This window comes from Accipiter gentilis, chromosome Z (assembly GCF_929443795.1).
Source record: "Accipiter gentilis chromosome Z, bAccGen1.1, whole genome shotgun sequence".
In the NCBI taxonomy this organism is placed as follows: Eukaryota; Metazoa; Chordata; class Aves; order Accipitriformes; family Accipitridae; genus Astur; species Astur gentilis.
In genome coordinates this window covers 26,700,773-26,718,560 of record NC_064919.1, presented here as the reverse complement: position 1 = coordinate 26,718,560, position 17,788 = coordinate 26,700,773, and the positions used below count along the sequence as shown (strand labels likewise).

The 17,788-nt window shown below is 41.2% G+C and overlaps 1 protein-coding gene across 2 annotated transcripts in view; it reads left to right on the top strand.

Moving 5' to 3' along the window:
* Positions 1 to 11,004: 11,004 nt before the first annotated feature.
* Positions 11,005 to 17,788, top strand: part of FER (FER tyrosine kinase) — a 196,723-nt gene continuing 189,939 nt past the window's right edge. Inside the window, exon 1 of one of the 2 annotated variants that reach the window (XM_049795612.1) lies at positions 11,005 to 11,068. The gene's annotated coding sequence lies outside the window, so the exon portion shown is untranslated. Of the gene's footprint in view, positions 11,069 to 11,476; positions 11,866 to 17,788 lie in introns of those variants that run through there. The other variant, XM_049795617.1, reaches the window with a different exon arrangement.

The following is a 17,788-nucleotide window of genomic DNA, read 5'->3' as shown; positions in this document are numbered from 1 at the left end:
GCCAAAGTCATACTGGATTCTCTGTAGTGCCATCCTGTGACAGCTGGCCATATGCAGATTTGAAACTGGACTATTAAATATTCATATGGCATTTCAAGATGAATGTGAGAAACATTTTTAGATACTGCTATTGTTTTAAAAAGCTGAAGAGTGTGAAAAAAAACACAAAAAGACACAGCTATTACTGCTTATATTTAAAATTACAAAATTATTTCTGTATTGCATGAAAAACAATTGCAGGGAAGAGAAGAACTTAGTGAACTTAGTGAAATTTTGTTTAATTGCATATAAAGACCTATCTTAAAATAAACTCATTAAAGTTGCCACATCAAGTACTCTAAGACAAGGAACCAGTACTGGGGCCAGTACTGTTTAAGATCTTCATCAGCAACACAGACATCGAGCACAACCTCAGCAAGTTTCCAGACAACACCAAGATGAGTGGTGCAGTTGACATGCCTGAGGAATAGGAAGCCATCCAGAGCGACCTGGACAAACTCAAGAAGTGGGGCCATGTGAACCTTGTGAGTTTCAACAAGGCCAAGTGCAAGGTCCTGCACCCGGGTTGGGGCAACCACTGGTGTCAATATAGGCTGAGGGATGAATGGATTGAGAGCAGCCCCGCGGAGAAGGACTTGGGGGTACCGGTGGATGAAAAGCTGGACATGAGCTGGCAATGTGCGCTCACAGCCCAGAAAGCCAGTTGTATCCTGGGCTGCATCAAAAAAGCTTGGCCAGCAGGTTGAGGAAGGTTATTCTGCCCCTCTACTCTGCTTTGGTGAGACCCCACCTGAGTACTGTGTCCAGCTCTGGAGTCCTCAGTACAAGAAAGACATGGACCTGTTGGAGCGGGTCCAGAGGAGGGCCACAAAAATTATCAGAGTTGGGGTTGTTTAGCCTGGAGACGAGAAGGCTCTAGGGAGATTTTCAATACTTAAAGGAGGCTTATAAGAAAGATGGGGACAGACATTTTATTGGGGCCTGTAGTGATAGGACAAGGGGTAATGGTTTTAAACTGAAAAAGGGTAGATTCAGACTAGATATAAGGAAGAAATTTTTTATGATGAGGGTGGTGAAACACTGGAACAGGCTGACAAGAGAGGTGGTAGATGCCCCATCCCTGGAAACTCTCAAGGTCAGGCTGGACAGCGCTCTGAGCAACCTAATCTAGTTGAAGACATCCCTGCTCATTGCAGGGAGGGTTGACTAGATGACCTTTAAAGGTGCCTTCCAACGCAAATCATTCCATGATTTTATGAAATATCAAGTTCATGATTCTCAGAACTGCTACTAACATGCAAACACAATGTAAGGTCTGCACAACAAAGGCAGGGACAGAATTCAACTCCCATGAACAACATTCATTTGTCTTAACCTTTGAATTTTTGAACTACTTTTTTCCTTTGCAGTTTTCAGCTTCATTCACTGAATATATTGCAAGTCTGGCATGGTTTTGAACACCCTTTCCTGCAATATTCTTGTATCCAGGTTAGGATGTTACAAATGCAACAACTAACAAACTGGGGAGCAGCTCTGCTGGAAAAGAGCTGGAGGTCCTGGTGTACAGCAAGCTAAGCATGAGTTAGCTGTGTGCCCTGGCAGCGAAGGCGGCCAACAGCATCCTGGTCTGTACTAACACAAGCACAGATTAAGGGAAGTCATTATCCTGCCTTATGCAGCACTGCTAGAGCACCAGTTTTGGACGCACAGTACAAGAAATGTTGACAAACTGGAGCAAGTCAAACAGAAGGCCACCAAGACAGTCTCCATCTTCTTCAAATATCCCTTCTTGTTAATCTCCTGGTAGGGCACCAATCAACCTTAGTGGCCCTAATCAGCCTCATATGGGATACTTACCCATGTGATGGACTGCCACCCTCCCCCATGGGCACAGGGGCTCCATTTAAGCTCAGCCATGGGCCTTTGGCCCCCACCTAGGAGTGCTGGTCTCCAGCCACATCTGCCCACAGACCCTACCAATGATGACCTGTGGGCTGATTTCCTGGCTTGATTTTGGACCTGCCCCATCCTCATAGATTTGTGAAAGGCCCTGGACTTGGGGCTGCCCTTCCTTCACCCCCACCCCAGCACCTGCCCTACTCCCTTCCTGGGATGGTGAGACTGCTGGTGAGGTCCCTGCCCTGCCAGCCCTGGGGCTTCCCTTGACTCCCTGGAGAGTCTGGAGAGATACTGGTCCTTAGGAAGCAGCTGGCCCTCACTGTGCTCTGGCACCTCGCTAGTCTTGATTACCTTTTGAGGTGGGAGTTCTCTGCTCTCACTTACAACTCAAATGCTTAAATACAGGCAGCTGGGAACAAGGCATCTAACCTTGTCACACGGTGACAAATACTTCTGGGGTTCACAGTTCTCCTTATTTTTATAGAGGGGGTTCAAGACAACAATGCTGCCATGTCTTCCTTGAACTGAGACAGAATAATGTGAGACATTGATACTTACAAGTATTTATCTGGGTAATCTATAGAAAAGGTGCAAATGGAATTTTTTGACTATATACTTTATTTGAAGATCCATTTAGTCTTCTGTAAAGGTAAACTCACCATAATGCAGCAAGACCAGTCTTGCTACATTCACTTTTTTCAAGGTTAGGCATGTTGCATTTATGAATTATATAAAAAGAGACTCAGATGAAACAAACAGAATATGTCTTTAAATGTGCTAGCCTGACTATCTAAAAGAATCATAATAAATCAGATCAAAACAGTATTTCCTACAGTTGAAATAGATTATTTTTTAGGTAAGCACAAACACTGTTCCAGATATTTAATATAAACTAGCCAAGCGATTTCTGTAATTTGATATTTAACAGTAAGTGAGAAATGCTGGTAAGCTGCAGCATTTCATTTTCTTCACTTACATCAACAATTTTATTGCAGTTTCTACTAAAATATTATCAACACAATCCTAGAATATCTATTAGAGGAGGGAAAAATCTTGTATTTTACAAGAAACACTATTTATATTTACATATGGGGTTATGAAACAAAGCAAACTGTTTTGATAAACCTTTCCTTTAAAATATCTTTTGCTGACTTTCATATTTAAATAATGAAATTGAATCAAGTCAGAAGCTTCTCTTATCCTCTGTTGGATTCTAGAAGGCACAGGCACAACTGATTTACTGTAGCTGATTAGACAAGGGAAAAATGTAAAAACCACTAATCAATTTGTTACAGCTTCATCTGCAGGTGTTCAAAGATGGAAGATGGATATCTGCCTGTTTTTCAATTGGTGTATATTGCTGCAAGCAGTGGAATTCATAATGTTGGCTGTTGGATGTGCTCCCACTCCACTGATGTTGATCTACATTGGCTTCAATACGTGGGGTATCAGTACCTTACAGGAAAAGCTTCCTGCTATGTGGAATAATGATAGCTGTTGCATAAAACTCTTGTTTGCAAATCCTACTGCTGGTTTCAGTGTGATTGACTGACCAAAGGTCTCATGAAAAAGTGTGTGAGTACTCGCCCATCCTTAAAAGATCGTGTAGGCTTGCCAGGGTCTAAACTGTATAAATGTGGTACAATCTGCTAAATACTCATTGAATGTCCAGTGGCACAACATGTTAGATATGGCAGGAAGCACAAGCTTAATTTCCAGGGCTATAAGCTAACCAACTTGCTATAATTTTACCAGTAGCGTGTAGAAGAAAGAGTTTGTACTCAAATCTGAGAAAGCTATTGATCCTCTTTCTCTCTTTTCTCCCCCTAATTCACTTTCTGAGGCAATCTACTTGTTAATGTATGTGTGCTTATTCACAGACCTCACTAGCTGGTCTTTCCAGGAAACGATGTGTGAGCTCTTATATAGTTGGAAGAGGTTTGGGATGAACTCTGAGAGACAGAAATTGTGTGGCAGGTAGCTCTTTGTACTCATTGCTGTGGTGTGTAATACTTAAAAGACAATTTTAGTTGTGAAGTAAACTCTGTTTCAAGAAGTCTAAATCTAAATCAATTTCTGATAAGAAGAAATTCCATTTTACAGACCTTCTAAAGAAAGTTCCTCTGTCCCTCCATAAAAGCATCAAAGTAAATAATGACAAAATTGACATTGTTTGCCTTGGGAAGTTCAGTGTTGTCTCTTCCTATATTGTCCTGCTCTGTAGTTTGCAATGACATGGTGTCCCTCCAGGTACTCTTACTAATAGGTGCTGAAAAATTTTGCCAGACAGTACAGTTTCATTATGAAAAGAGACGGGATTTTGATAAGATGCTTCTGACATCAGGGCAACAGTAATACTTTGGCTCTTCCCTTGAGCTCTATCTAGGTAGCAAAACCAAAATTTTAAGATAAGGGCAACTTATACCCTACTCAGAAAAAAACCTCTGAAGTATGGAAATGAGAAAGTGAGGAAAAGATTTATACAGGTTTTAATACTGAAATTACCCTAGGCATCAGACAAAGGTTAAAATATAACTAGAGTAATTTAATTCCAAAACCAGGTGTGTGCAACTTGTTTGTTACGTCTAGGGAGAGATTTAGAGGAAGACTTACATCTGTTGGTACACTAACTCTGAAAAACACCTCTCTTCATCATTTACCTATAAATATGTCATGTCACTTATCTAACCATGGTGCTGTGGATACCAATTTATACAAACCCTTAATCCTAAAAAGCTTTTTCTTAAAGGAAAAACACCGCAGAAATGTCTAAGCTTATAAACTCTCCCTTCTGTTTCCTGTCTGTCTTCTTGGGAATTTTCAAGTTCATCAAGATGTTGACCTTTATCTTCTGCTGTTGCTTACATTTTAGAAAGACGACTGTCCTTCACCATAGTAGGTATAATCATAACCTGTTCAGATGGATTAAATAATTAACCTGTTCTAAATAACATACTGATGTCTCAAGGCAAAGGCTGAACTTCTAGATCATGGATTAATAAGTCCTGTCCTAAAGATTTTTTTGTTTGCAGGATTTTATTTATGTTTATCAGTTTTGTTCACAATGTAATCCTACCAACAGTTGTGTCAGCACAATCTAGGGTAGTAGCATATTGCAGCATGGGAGAAGGAATGTGCATTGTGGGAGAGCGGCAGGAATGCCTTAAATTGGAATTTGTCCTCAAGGTGGTTTTTTTTCCAATAGACTGAGAACTGTTTCATACAAATCTATGCACAGTGAAGGCCATGATTTATGTAAGCATATAAAGTAGATTAACATGTGCATTACACTACTGTCTCCTCCTTAGAGTAGACAAGGCAGTGACCAAATACACTGAAAAAGAGGTGGATTTCCTAACCCAGGCTTGGAGGGCTAGTATGACGCCACCGAAGAGGTAATCTCAGCCTGCCGCTTCAGGAATTGTACTCTTTAGGAGCAACAGTAGACTGAGGTATTGCCACACTCATCGCCCTTCCCTGACTGCTCATACCTGGCCTTGTGTGGCTGAGTTGTGCTGGCCCAACCACTCGTCTGGCTGTGTTGTTACCCAGATCGAGAACATGTCTGGTTTAAAAAAGCATAAAAAGACTCACATAAAAAAAAAAGTATATTTAAAAATAATAGCAAGACTATTTTTTAAGCTGGATCATCTCCCTTATCTACCTTGCAGAACAGTCACATAAAAACTTCTCGGAGCAGAAGTTAGGGAATGGCATGCTGAATGCTGAGGAGGGGAATACACGATGGTGGAAGGGTGGCAGAGTGAGCAATACAGACTTAAGGTATTGTATTCAAAGATTGCACATCATGAATCTACAGTCAGAGAGAAAATATCAACAGAAAGCTCAGTGTACTTCTACTTAGATAGACCAATGTGTGGCTGTCACGCTTTCTTGCAGTTGGAAAATTAGTTTGCCTTAACACTGATGAACCCTTTTAAGGTGGCTTCTGTACCTCATGAATTGTAAACATTCACACCTTTCTCCAATCCAGGTAAGTAAGCAGCAAGACACAAATCCCTTGACTTTCAAGGAGAGACATTTAGCTGAGACATTATTATTCCTCAAGCTTAAGAGTAATAACTAGCTCTTCAGTCAGCAACTGAAGGGGAATTGGAAACAAATTTTCACAGAAGATTGCACTTTTTTTTTACTAGTGAGGAGCATAATATGGATTATATATGGATTAGCAATTCTTGCTCCATAGAGCTAGAGGTAAGAAAATGAAAAGTGTGTCAGTCTGTAATGCCATCTGATGTACAGGATAAAACAAAGGCTTGTCCTATTAGGAATGGGGGCCTAGTGTTTGTAAGGACTTTGCATAAACTCTGTAATTATTTTTTAAATTGGTCTAAGTGCTCAGGAATTTATCTATGGGTCTTCTGTCCCCTCTCTTATCACTAGTTGATGCAGTGCATTTTTTAGATCCAACATTTAGATTACAGTGTGTCTGTTCCAGTACTTGAGCAGCCTGTCTGTGACCACCTATTAGGTTGCAGCCTATGACTCTAATTAATGATAACAGCAGTAAATTTATCAGGAATTTAAATAGGCTTAGGAAATCAGAGATTTGAATGCTTGTACTTAGATTTGGATTACGAGTGGCTCTTCCATTACATGCCTGTTTTTTGTATTCGGGCATTAGCAAGGATCAGTAGCTCCTTTTAAGAATGAAACCATGACCTGAATTCTCTCACATCATTGGTAATCTTTCCTTATGTCTGCTGAGTTTTAATTCATTGTTTTAAAATTAAATAGAACTCGCTGGCTTCTTTTACGTCTCTAATAAGTTCTGTGGCACATTCCAACTTGCACACAGCTGAAAAACAAATTGTGTATGTGCACATGGACATTTGCCTGCCTATTTGTATCTGTATATACTTATATATGTGTGTGTATATATATATTTTTATATAGGGAAAGGCTAACAAATATGACTCCTTCTCTTAATCCCACCATCTTCTGTTTAGCCACCATGCCCTAGAGAGGCAATTATTCAAAGTAATGTGAATGGTGACAGAAAAGCAATGGCAGGTACTAGTCTTTAGGAATGCCTATCTGCACCATAGCTTATGATTGGGAAAACCCTGTCAGGTTATTCTAAGGAAATCTCCAGGCACCTTAAACACAAAATGTGTAGATTTAAATAGCACAGCATAGATCTGAAATTGGTCCGGAGGCAGCACTAGTCAGATCGTGGTGTTGTCATGGCAACAGACATTGAAATTCAGAATATGAAGTACAAAATGGGAGTGGGAGAAAAAGAAGGGTAGAGAGGAGAAAAATAGCGACTAATAATGAAAATCTGTAAAAAGAATATGAAAATTAGCCTTTTATAACCAATGATAGAATAACTAAAATATCCTTACTCTGCATAATATTATTTGCAATTTTTACCTTTTCCATACAACAATTTGAAAATGCTTTATAAATATTAACAATCTACACCTTCTAACATCCCTCAAAGAAAGTATTGATGTTGCCGTTTATAGATAGAAATACTGAGGCAGAGAGAGCTTTGTGTAAGTAGAATGTCTATGGCAGAGGTGAACACAGAGTTCAGCTGTTTGCTCAGCTCTGTACTTATATGTTCTTTGTTTCATTGCTTTAACATGCCTGAGTTTTATGATGTTATTATCTAGATGTGTAACAGAAGAACCAGAGTAATTTCATAATAGTGGTAGTAACGGTATTCTGTTTCTGACACAAAAGCTCCAGTGCCTTAACACACAGTTCGTGTAGTTATTTAAACTTTTTACTGTATTTCTTTGCAGTAATACTGATAGTAAATAGGGAAAGAATGAGTAAAACGGTAAACTGCAATATTTTTTCCAATGATGTACAATAGTTTAGAATAAGATACTCATTCTTGCCTAGCTCATCAAGGAATTGCAGTAGATCTGACTCAACAGGCAGGAATTAATATGCCCTTGTTGGGGATCAAGGAACCATATTGTTTGGTCAAAAGCCTGAGATTACTGGGAATTTTTTTCTCAACTTATTATTTTTATCCCTCACAGACATCTCTTCGCAATCTTTTATTCTGAGTATACCTCTATAATAACTTCTCTATATTATGAACTTGTGTATAATAGAATTCTTTACTATATCCAGGAGATGTTTTTTTAATGTTGGATTTTGCAATGACTCCCATTTTACTTCAGCATTTTGAAGGAGTGATAATGAGGAACTTTATCTCTCTCTTTCCTACATTTATATTTCCCCTCCAGGCATGTTATTTAATTTAAAGTTGTTATCATTCTTGAAGTAATATAATGCTACAGTATCTGTCCCCTAAGAATAAGGTTTTTCAACATGAGTGTCAGCAGTATAAAGCAGATAACATGCATGTCACATCCAGGTATTTTAGGCAATCAGCCATAAACAAAGAAATTAGATAAAGGTAGAAAAGAAGCATTCAAAATTATGAAAATGTGCTGACTGAATTAGAGACTGGCAGTGTACCAGAAGAATTGCAGCACACAGAAGAACAAAAAGAAAAGGATTCTTGTAACGTAGAGCTTGAACGAATAGGACAAGAGTTTTACTATTTAAGGAGCAAATCCTCTGGTAGTTCTAGGGTCACAATGGTGGGCAAATAGATTATGATAGAAAAATGGAAAATTCTCTGGTAGTTGGGAAGCCAGCAGAAATTAAAGCATGAGCTTACAGAAGTCGAGTTACATGAGAGGAGACGACAGACCCAGGATACTAAACTGAATCTTTCAGGTATTTTACTAGACGGCTGCTATTGTTTCAGTTAGTTGATCCATAAAATGCTCTGCCTGGTAGGTGCTGATGTGTTCCACCACAGAACTCGGCATGTGTCCAGGTGCTCGCCAAGTTCCTTGCAAGGCAATTTTGCAATAATATCTGAAGCAATGCTTAAGTGCCACCATTGTCCAAACCAGTGAGTTTAAAGTACTGATGTTGATCAGCTTTGGTTTATGATGAAGCTATAGATTTAATGTGTAGGATTTAATATGTAAAGGCAAAGGGGAGAGGCTAGAAGAAAGTATGTACAGGGATTGACAGAACAGGCTGAAGCAAAAGCATGTTCATTTTCCTGATCCTTTTTTTCTCCTTTGGATACTTTCAGGACTCAGCCTCTCCACTTCTGGAGTTAGACAGTGGGCCCTGGGTCAGGCCAGGTAGGAATGGGGCAGAGGAAATCACATATGGGGCTGAGTGGAGGAATGTGTGCAGAATCAGAAGGCTGGGATAGGGAAGAGATAAAAGGATTAGCACCTGCAGCCTGGTAGAAATAAAGTTGTTAATTTGGCTTTTAGTTGTGCTAATATGCTTTTAAAGCTTTTAATATTCAATTAATAATTGCACTTTCTAAATGAAATTAACAATTTGGTTTTCAAAATAGTTTGCATATGTCTACCCCATACTGCAGTGACTACAGTATAGGCCGATCCTTTTTTCATCTTTATTTAACAAATATCTGAAAGCTTTGGAAAAAAAACTTACTACAAAAAAGAACAAGGAATCCTTTCTTCCTCAAAAGTCAAGCAGGTTCTTCAGTAAAGTTTAAATTCTAATCAGAAAACTAACAGAGATTTTTCTACCCTCATACCATTGTCTACCAGTTTTCATCAGGTTCAAGGGTCTCAAGGCCAGCTAAATCACCAAACCATAGACATAATCATAGAAGATCTTCTTTAGGCATGTGAGCAGCTTGACTGACAAGCTATCTGCCCAACAAAATAGCTTATGTTCGAATATAGCTGAACCAAGACTGAATCAGGCTGTTTGCACCTGCATTTGCCGTAAAATCCCGTCATTGATGATTTCTTATACTGAATTCAGTATTTGCATCTAAATTAAGGTTTTTTATCCAAAATATAACATTGTTGAAAAGTATCCAAATGTAAATTACATCTTAAACCCCTACTTTCTAGTACAATTAAACAGCTTTTTTGGTAGTATTATGCAAACTTGCTTGTAACTGTATATAGGTCTCACCTTGCCACAAGGTGCATATAGATGAGGTACAAAAGAATCTAATTCTTTCTCATCTGATATACAGGTAAATAAGGGAAATTATTTCTATAAGATGTTTTGGAAGAACAAGGCATAAATAGCTTAAACAGAGGTAGAAAACTGCACACAGCAAAGTTTCACTAGTGCTTTTTAAACACTCTGGTCTAAACAATCTGGCCATCGAGTGGAATGTGATTGATTGCTCTGCATACATCCTGCTTTTTAGACTCCCCCCTAAATACTAGTGAGTGCAACCCCTTGAGAAAGGATATTTGCCTGTAACCTGTTACGGGGTTTTTATGGTCTTCTGTATGTACGAAATACATCGTGGTATCAGACTTTGTTATCATTACTTAATTAAATTTATTTTTTAATTTGCTTTAAACATGATCTGTTACAAAAGACAACATAAACCACTTTAATATTCATGAAGTTTCCCCAAACCTGTCAAGTTAGTGTCACAGCATTTTCTTGCCTTTTCTTCTTTTTTTTTTTTCTTTTTCTCCCCCCCCCCTTTTTTTTTTTTTTTTTGCTTCTTACTGCCTGTACCTGGCACTGAGTTTGCGAGGTACCAAAACATCAGACTCCTTGCCTATCTGTCCATAAGCTGCGACGTCTAGCAGTTATTTTCCCAGGATTTGCCATCTTTTGGTCTCATACATTTCCTCTATGTTTGCACCTACGTTTCCATGATCAAGTAATAAACAGCACAGGAATCACACAAATATTTTAAACCCGGTGTACGTTGTATCGTAGTGTTGCAATGATGTAAAGATTCCTTCCCAGTTATTAAACCTTGACTCTAATCCTCTGTGCCCACCCTCCACCAACCCTAAGGTATTTCTAGGCGTGTCTTTTAAAACAAGAAGTTGTGAGGAAAATCGTTGCTGGGAAACGGACTCACCGCGCGCCGGAGGCGGAGCGCAGAGGGGCAGCCCCGCCCTGCCGCGGAGCGCCACGGCTCCCTTCCAATCGCGCCGCCTCTCCGAGCCGGGAGGCGGCAGCGGAGGCGCACCTTCCTTCGCTGACTGGCCTCCAGCTGCAGCGCGTCACCAGGAGGCGGGGAGCTCTCGGAGTGGCTGGGAGGGAGGGGGGAGCCTGGCGGCGATTGGCCCGCGCCGGTCACGTGGCGCTGGTGGGGCCGTGACGCCCGCGGTGGCGGAGGGGCTCGGCTTGTCAGGTAGGTAGGTGCCGTGCGCGGCGCGGCGGCGTCGCCCCTGGTGCCCGCGCCCCGGCAGCGGCGCCCGGGCCGGAGGGCGGCCGCCCCCACCCCGTGCCGTGCCCTGCCGTGCCCCGCCCGCCCGCCCAGCAGGCAGCCGGTGCAGGGGAGCGGGTAGGCCCCGCGCGGGCGTTTACCTGCGGGCGGGAGGGTGGGGCGGGGCCGGGCCGGCAGCACCGGCGCCGCTCGCGCTCTCCTCTGAGGGGGCGGCGGCGGCGGCGGCGGCATCCGGTCGCCGGCGGCGGCGCGGGGAGGCGTCAGCGGCGCCTCTCGCCCGGCGGCGGCTCCGCCCCGGCGGGGCAGGCAGCGCGGTGGGTGCCGATCCCCGCCCCCGGGGCCGCCGTCGGGCAGGGGGCGCGGGGCCCTGTGCGGGGTCGGGGCGGGCCCCCGGGCCGGCGGCGTCCGGGCTAGGGGATGGAGGGAGGGAAAGGGCTGACCGGGTACCCCTCCTGCGGCGCCTCTCGCCGCCGGTGCCCGGCATGTCTGACCCCCTCCTGTGCTCCGGCTGCGCCACGGCACGCTGGCCGGGCTGTAGCTGCTGCGAATAACGGGAGGACGCGCCAGCCGCCGCTTGAAACTCTGCGGTGTGTGCCCGCCCCCCCCAAGAAATGCAGCGCCTCTGGTTTTGTTTGGGTTTTTTTCCTCCTGCCCCCCCTCCTGTGAGAATGCTGTACAACTGAGCGGCTGCCTTCACTAAAGCATTAGATTTAGAGCCTGCGTTGGTCGGGCCTTGGTGCTTCTGCCCTGGCTTTTTTCTCGTGAGTGTTTACGGCTTGTGTGTTCGTGCGTTTCATGTCTGCGGGGGTCCCGAATGCTCGCGTATTTGGTATCGGAGAATGAAATGTATAGAAGGGCATTAAACATCCCTTTTCATGTTGGCGTATGTTTCTGTTTTGTTTGAATTTACATGAGCGTACAGCCTTGCAAGTGACACATCCTGTGTGAACCGCTAGGGTTTCGTTACACTTTTAAAAAAGCCAACTCCTCGTCTTTTTGCGAGAAAGCAGCAGTGCTTTTCAAGTAGTTGACATAACTTCTCCCCGCTTTGTAACAAACCTGCACAAAGTGACTTTGATGCTCTGCTGTATTTTAATGCAGCTTCTTCTAATGAGTTGCAGTGTAAGAAAAAACTGGGTGACATCTGAAACTTTTTGACCAAAATAACTTACTGGGTATTATTTTCAGTTAATTGTACCTACTAAATAATGTGTAATAAAGAGATGACTGATACAGTTTACTAAATGTATGTGCTAGTCTTCTGAAGACTCAAGGAGGTGGGACGTTCATACTTTTAATGTGCTCACAATCAGTTGCAAATGATGGACATGTTATAGTTTGAGTTACTGTAGGGATTATTGATGAGACAAAGGTGTGTTCTCTGCTTTTATAAATTCCTTTTTACTGCATTGAACCAAATTGTCAGTGCTGTTGCAACTTTAAAATATACACGCATGGAACGTTAACCCTGGCAGAGTTGAGCTTTGGGGAATTGCTTTGAAGTAGAAGATAAAGTCTCCTGTGTACAAGGTTACTTTTTAACTGAGTAAAACCTCAGATGTTAACCATCATCAAGATCCTTTCCTGCTTTCCTACAACTATTGACTTCATGTCACAACTGAATCTTTCAAAGGAACATTCTTCTTCAGTTGGTATTTGGATTGCCAGTGCCTAATGTGATCATGTAGAAATCATTCTGAGGAGACACTTGAAAATAAAGACAGGCCGAAGAAGGGGCGGGAGGATTTTAAACTAGAGTGATACAAAGGAAGATGAGACAGGTCTTCGTTAAGAGAGGGGGAGAGGTAACATTTGCTTCACTGGAATAAAGAGATTTAACATGGGGAAGCAAGATTCAGCTACATGGGGTTGTACCGCAGTTAGGTCACGTAGGATGTATTTCCATATTTTAAAATGTTCAGAGTTCAGTTTAGTTCTTCGTGCAATGGAGAGGAGAGGTGCTTTGCTGATCCGAAGTAGGTTTATGCTAGACGCGAGTCGGTCGTTGTGTTCTTTCTCCATGCGGAGACCCCCTCTTCCTGCCCGGCTTGCACCCTCTGCTCGCTGCGGCTGCTCGGTGTCCTTTCAGCTGGGAAGCAGAGGGATGAAGGAAGGTATGTTGCCGTGTCAGCCTGAAGGCGGAGAAAGCTGGCAGCAAGCCCGGAGTTGCTCCATACAAGGAGATGGGCTAGCAGCATGAGGTCATAACTTCACAGGGAGGGTTTTTTTTTGCAGTGTGTGGGAAGTGGGTCTAGGAAAAGGAAAGGGGATTCTTTTGCTTGGGGGGGGAGGAGAAGCAGCAAAGAGAAGAGGGGAAAGGCTAAGTTCATTCCAGCAGGAAATAAACTGCATATATGCTCCTATCGTAAGATAAAGCTCTCCACATAGCACTGTCTTAATTATAGTGTTGATATATTTGCCTTATAAAAATGGATTTTGAAAACTTAGTGGAGGGTTTTTTTTATACAGTAGAGAGTGTCTTGGAATTGTTGAGTATTCACCATTTTATTAGGGAGTTAAAGGGTTTAAAATACTGTGCATGTAAATATGCAGCGGGATTCTGCTGTATAACATTTGTGTTATGTAACTGTAGCATTTCTTTGGACCCATTTATTTTGGAAACTTTTTAAAGTAGTGAATCAGTGGAATTCGTAGCTTTGTTTCCGAAGTTTGAGAGAAGATAGTTACCCTTCTTTTTAAGAGCTACGTGTGTTGTCGCGTATAGTGCATAGGAAGTTTTGGAAACAGTTCTTAAAAAGCATCAAGGATTCTTCTAGAATTTTTGTGTGTGTGTGGGTTTCTTTTAGGACAACTTCATTGTATGGAGGATTTTGATACCTGTCATCTTGTAGCATGAAATCATATTTGAGAGCATGACTGTAATCTTTTCTAATTCCTCTTGCAAGTTTAATTGCAGAGTTCAGGTTGGTTTTGAGTGTTATGAGTCTGAAGGAATAGGGATTTTTTCAGTCCTATGTGTTTCCCTGATGATGATAAAAATAAATTCCCAATAAATTAAGTCTTAACGCTGATATTAATCTGAGTGAATTGTACTTCAATAACATCATTCTAGTTTGGATCTCAGATTACCGTTTGCTCTATAGTCACCAGCTTCCTTTGCAATGCTGCCTTTCTACACTAGAGGGAAAAAGCCAAATGGTTTAACCACATACAATTTCAAACTTTCTTTCCCACATCTGAGCTTGTTACTAACCTGCTCATGACCCACAGATGATGTCATAGCAGTGTGTCGAGACAGCTCTCCATACTCAGACCTGTACTGTGGTTCAGTGACTGTTTTCTGGCCAGTTGTACAGGTTTGTCAGAATTCCCAGTCTTTGAAATGTGTTAACTGGCTTGTTAGAACACAGCTCTGGCTGCTTAATCTTGCCTGTGTTGTGAACTTGTACCTTGAGCAGTGAGGGTATTTTCATTAGGCTTTCTGGTATGGTTGCTCTTATTTTCTGCTGAGGGGAGGTTTAATACTCGGGCCAAATCTTGCCCTTAGGTTGTTGACAGGGTGAATGTGGAGTAGCAGCAGTAGTTGCGTTCTGTCAGACATTTCTGTGATGTAGCTCTCTGTTAAGAGAATCACATGAAACTTTTGACTGTTAAGGGAGAAATAAAAACAATGCATTTGTACACTTAATCTGTCCTTTAGGTATGCTTTACAGTATTGCATGCACAATACTGTGGTCCATTTGGAATGCTGTCTTCTTAAGTGCTAGTAATGAAAATCCTTAATGAATAACTACTTAATAGTTTATCATGTATTAAGCATTTTTCTACACAGTATTCAAATCTTGGTCTCAGGGCAGTCCTTTTGCAAGCTCCCTTGTAATTGATCTTAGAGTCTCACAACCTTTTTTTTCATACTATGGTTTTGGAAGCGATTTATTTTAACATGAGGAGCTGAGACATTAAGAAATTAAGCTTAAGCATCAAAATAAATTACCATAATTAAGACCTAATGAAAAATCAATTACCTTTTAAGTAGGGGCAACCTGTGAAAAGTTTGTGAATTGTTGCATATTATGTAAACACTCTTTGCCAGAAGCATGAATAGAATCCAAAATAATGTTAAAGTGTATTAAGCATGAGCCCTTTGTTCCCTGAAATTGCCTGTTTAGAAACTGGGAAGCATACAGTTATCTCACATTGCTGTAAGCATGATAGAGAGGCTTGTCTTCGTGACTCTGACAGAATGCTGACTCATCCCCAGAGCACTCCATCCTCTGTAATAACTGAGTCAGGCATTTATGGAGAAAAGCACTGTGGAAGTAATTACATGATCACATAGTGCATATTCCAAAGAGGGTGGCATTTAGGTTTTCATCCTAAATTTGTGAATCTCTTAATTTCAGTACTTGATTTGTCAGCTTTGCTGCTTTTCTCCAGCTCTGTTTATGCTTGCTTTAGGAAAATTGGGAAGTCTTATTCCATACATTGACAGCATATTGTAACTTACGTGGTTCATCATCACATTTATAATGTTTGCTATTTGAACTAAGAATGGCAATAATAAATTGTTTTTCTCAGTACAAAACAGACTGGAGTGGGAAAGGGCATAGATTTAATGGTTATTTAATAAAGGCAGGAATAACTATTGAATATTTGGTGCTGTAATGCTCAGACAAATAATGTATTAATAATGGCTCAGCTGGTGGAGGTTGTTAGCCTCTGGGCTAGAAAAATCACAAAATTCACCCTTGGTGAACCTATAAACAAGTCAGAGTAAGGTCTTAGGATAAACTTTAATCTTTGAATACCTAAAGCTTGTCCTATCTGCTATTAAACTGTATAAGTTTGTTCAAAATCTGTTTACTGCAGTGTACTGCCACTATGTCTGTTAAAATGCAGCTTTTGTGAATTATGCTAAAGCTTTCTTTAATGTTTTGGGTTTCTTTCAGATAGCATCTGACTTCCTAGTTGGGGCTTCTGCTTTGAAAGTTCATGAATGTAAAATAGTACCCCACAGTATTTGTATCCCAAGTAAGTTTCAGGAATTCCAGATAGGGGTGCCGTCAAGTGAAGTGGCTTAGTTTTAAAAATGTGACAGCTTAAACACTGTAAATAGTGGTATATTAAAACAATTGTGCTATCCCTTCAGCAAAATGTTGTGAGAATTGCTTTTGTAGCCAATTTTAATGAAAATCATATGACTTTGCAGGATATTTTTACTAATTAAGAGATACAAAGCATCAAGTCAGAAAAACACACACTTGTTTATTGTTGATGTGAGTATATTTCTTGTATATTGATGCTGTGAATTGTGTGTTTTCTCCCAAGGAGAATATCTTTTCCATAATTTTTGTAATATGGTTGTTTACCAGTTCAGCAGATGTGGTAACTGAAGTTCACCAGATAAAAGGAAATGCCCGATTTGCCAAATACAGAAAAATGTTAGCAGTTGAAGTGTGCAGCCAAAAAAGCAAAGAATTGTAAAGAGTTAAAAGGTCTGTAACAAAGGTGCAGGAAGGCCTTTTAATACCCAGTTCAGCCTTTTGGATTAGGTGGATGTTGAAATTGGAGTGGGAAATCTGTCATCAGTGAATGTGTTAAGTAAATCTGAGGCTACTATTTTAACAAATTTAATTGGCATCTAGATCATGTAATTTACCTAAATGATTCTTTTTTATGTGAGGAGGTAATTACACACATCCTTATTGAGGTCAAAAATCTCAGTTTTATTCAATCCTTGTCTTCCTCCACAGCCTCTTAGTTTTCCATGCTGCATGCTTTCTAGCTCTGCTTTTCTGGGGCCAACTGGTATCCGCTGAAAGAAAACCTGCCCACAGCTGAGAGGATTGTTTTCTCCAGGCTCTGCTCCAGCCACAATAAGGATGCGCACTGCAGCAGATTTGTGTCCTATGCAGAACAGTCTTGTGGAGGTATCCTAACCCTGTATGCCTTGTGTCCTCAGACCGAAGGCTTCATGTTTCCACTAAGCATGCAGTGCATACCCTGCATATCGTGCTGCTAAAATATGATGCTGATGGGCTGTGATCGTGGTGATCTCTTGTGCTCCAGTATTTCACCACCAGGGTCCCTGGAGGCAGACCTGGGGAGCCTAGTAGAGATGTAGGGATTTCCAGTGTGGATGTGGCTAGTCTGCTTTCAGCAGGTGGGAGCTGCCATTTCCAAAGCAGTGATTAAGCAGGTGGTTGTTAACATTTGACTATTACAATAGGATGGCTTGTGTCCTTCTACAGAATTTTTCTCAGATTAGGTTGGGATTTCAGGTATAAAGATGCAGTCAGTCAAATTCCCTTCAACTGTCTCAGAGTACAGTATGGCAAGAATTCTCAGGGACCTAAATAACCCTTGCCTACAATACAAACATTAATATCATGTCTAATTTTTTTTTTTCCCTAAAGAATATCCATGAGTTGTGCTACATCCTGAAGAATATTGACCTCATAAATGAAAAGTTAGCTGCTTGGTATCATTTCTGGAAAGAATACTTTTGATATGCAGAATGAAAAACTTGGGATAAAAAAAAAAATCTGTTGCAATAAAGATCAGTTAGACTGAATTTTATGTATGCAAATAAATTTCCATGTGAAGAGTCCAAGCATATGTTTTTTTGGCTCATGTGCACTTAAGTACCATTTTTTCCAGAGGCCCGGGATGTTAAACATCCACAACTTTTAACTGTTTGTTACAACATCCATTAATTAAAGC